We start from the raw sequence: 3429 nt of genomic DNA on the forward strand, positions 1-3429 counted from the left end.
CACGACATGCGAATTACGCAGACTTCAAGCTAATTGCCTTGTTCGACCGCGGACTCGCCTATCTTTACGTCGGTGCCTTCTTTAGCTGGAGACAACTCGGCTCACAGTGGATCATCGTCAAAGCTGATACACACTTCTGTGATGCTATTGAACACAATGGCATCATCTACGCGATCGACAAAGCAGATGGCACCACGTATTGCTGGGATGGCGCGTGTAAGTTGTTTCCTCTCATGTTAATGATGATGCCATGACACTGTTTGAACTTTTTGTGATGATTGGCATATCTCTGTTTGAGTAGAATTTGAGTAGAACTATGGCAATGTATTAGAGACGCCGTAAATTAGCTATATTTGGAATGAGTTAATTCATGCGATTGTGACCATGTCATTACAGCCAATTTGTACCCTGAATAATCAAACGGTTAGGAATATATGGATATTATCCTTATTTTACAGTAATCTATATACTACTACTAAATATGAGTGTGTATCAATGGCCATGTTAGTTTCCTCATTTTCATGATGTAGAAACATGCACCACACCGTTGGTTTCATCTAACCATACATTAGGGAAGTAAATGTGCATATGGAGAACTCTATATTTGGAAGTAGTGAAATCCTGCAATGCTTACCATGTGTATATACCTATATTCGCCCTTCAGCAATCAATAGCTAGAATAATATCCTCACAAAAATTTTGCCCACAGAACACGAGTATATAACAATGCATGGTCTATTAGTTACCTTGAAGAATTTGTTTGTGAGGATAGAACATGATTACATAACATGCATGACATGGTAGTTTCCTGTGAAGAATCGATTGCGAGATAACATGAGTATAACCATGCATGGCACTTCTATATTTTCGAACCCAGTATACATTTCCCTGTATTTTCCTCCCAGTTCCAACAGGGACATATCAATGTTGTTTCTTGCATTATCCTACTCATACTCTGAACAATGCTGATCTTACATTAACAATGCCTGTCCTTTTTGATATGATGCAGTGTCCCTACAGTTACTGCCCTTTGTAATCACACCACCTTTTCCAAAAACAGAGAAGCACAACTGGTTCCTCGCTCGATCAGACGACGGCAAATCACTGATGATCATTCGGACACATGAGCCGGAAAAGTTATATTGCAAAAACCCCACTATATACAAGCACCGTGTAATACGTGAGTATCCAGACAGTGGCAGTTACGTCTATGAGCAGGATACCAGCTTGTTGGGGCCTTTAGGATTTTTTTAGTTGGAGGCGGGTAAACAGCCTTGGTTCACACTCTCTGTTTCTCGGACTCAATTATCCGATTAACCAGGAGATCACCGTTGGCAAGGACCTTGATGGCAGAGAGGATCTGTTTGCTATGGACACTGTGTCTACACGGCGAGCCCTAGGAGTTCGTGAGCAAACTCCCCTGATTGTCAATGATACAGCCTGTAGCCAAAAGAAGGTGAGAATGACAAAGGCATCTGGATTAACTTTGATCCTTGGATGTCTCAATTACGACAGGCAGTGATGTGGTTCGATTCTTTAGGTTGATAGGTAATTGGGCTGTTGCATCGAAAGGGTGGAGTACTGGTGTGTCCGGATCACTGGTCGCTGAAGTGGGGTTGCAAATTATGATGGTGTTGGATCATCTCTTTGAATGACTTTGTTGTCTTTGCTGCTGGTTCTGGATGGGTAGTTCTTTCTTTTGTTATGCATATTCCTTGTCATTTGGTCATCCTCGTCTATGTCACTCTTACTATGTAATAGTTGCTTCTGTTTAGAATGTCATTCTCGTCTGGATCACGAGAGTCTGAGCACTGCAGATGGGTGCGTTTTGGTGGTGTAGCAAGACTTCTTATGAACTATCATGTCTTGCTATTTATGTCAGTAGTAGTCAGTAGTCAGTGTTTGAATGTTGTATATATCGTTGTTTCGAACTGTTTATTGTCTCGAAATACTGGTGGGCTAAATGAGGGCATCGCCATTCTCCAGTGTTCAGAGTATATCTCCTTTTCTCAAGTTATATAATTTGAGCTCAGTGTCTTTTCGATGATGTACACTTGTTTGGGCCAGTGAGGTGTCGTTGAATATGGGCCGAGTAGTAACGCAATGCCAAACAGGTCAATTATGACTCTCAGGCCGGGCTCTCAAAAGATCCTAAAAATAGGCCGGGCTCTCCAAAAAAGAATGAATAAGGACTCTTAGGCCGTCATGTGGGCACCACCGGTGTTTTCGTGCGCTTGCGCGCCGAGAGCATATTGGCGCGTGCTCGAAATTCATGCTACCTTTTCATCCGCAGTCTCCCACCCCTCCCCCACCTCTGGAATCTCGATTCCTACTCCAGTTCCCCCAAATCCCCCTCATGTACTCCCTATACTCAAGCGCACTACCATGTCGTCGGTCAACGCAGATCTCCGAGCCGGAGATCCTGAGGTCCGTCCTGCCTTCGGTCGCTGCGTGCTGTCGCTCGACAGTGGCATGGCGACGCTTGACGACCAGTTTGCCGGCAAAGTGCTGATGGTAACCATCAACGGCGACCGGCCTCCCGTCTCGCCGGATGACCTTGTCAAAGCTCTTGGCATTGCGCACGGCATCTAAATAAGTGACTTGCTCGTCGAAGTCTGTCCGCCACCGGCTGATTTCTTCGTCAGGTTCCGGACAACTTTTGACTGAGTCGTGTGTTCGAATCTTCCCGGTGTTTGTTCTACGATGGCGCGCTGGTGAGCTTTGATCGGTGGCACCCAGGATGGGGCTCGGTGCCCTCTGAGCTTGAGTTTTGACAAAGCTTACCTTCCACGGCATGCCTCGACGTGCTTGGAACAGCGAGTCCATGAACGAGCTTATCAACGGCCTTGGAGGTGAGCTCGTAAGTATGTTTGTTCCTCCAGACAGCTGGGCTCTGACGGTTATGGCATGGATGAAGAAGCCGTCCACCATACCGAAGGTGATTGGTGTTGAGATACCGGTGCAGGAACCGGGGTTGTACTATTCGTCGTCACCAAGGCCGCCACGGACCACATTAGGGATGTACCTGTATCGAGTGTTCGTGCATGTCGAAGAAGTGGTCAATCCATCAATCGAAGTCCTACCGCAGCCGCTGGTGCCAGGGTCCGTCGACGACGTCCATTACAGGAGTCAACGTCAGACTTTCCCCGTGTTGCTCGAAACGATGGATGGCACAGGGCCTACTCCATTGCGCGGCGTAGGCCACTGCTTCTTTGGGAGAAGAGATAGGGCTGGCTGCCTGGATGTGCTCTAATTTGAGGTAACAACTGAATCTTGTCAAATACTAGTTAAATCCGAGCTATGGGTGTGAAGCACTGATATGGCATTACATTTGATTGTGACCTGTTCTAATTTTGTACTTGAACTTTTTTTAGAAAGGGCTGTACGTCAACTTAATGTGCTAGGAGAACTTATTGTGTTGTCTGTCTG

This window comes from Triticum urartu, chromosome 1A (genome assembly GCF_056163025.1).
Source record: "Triticum urartu cultivar PI428250 chromosome 1A, HENAU_Tu73, whole genome shotgun sequence".
Taxonomy (NCBI): Eukaryota; Viridiplantae; Streptophyta; class Magnoliopsida; order Poales; family Poaceae; genus Triticum; species Triticum urartu.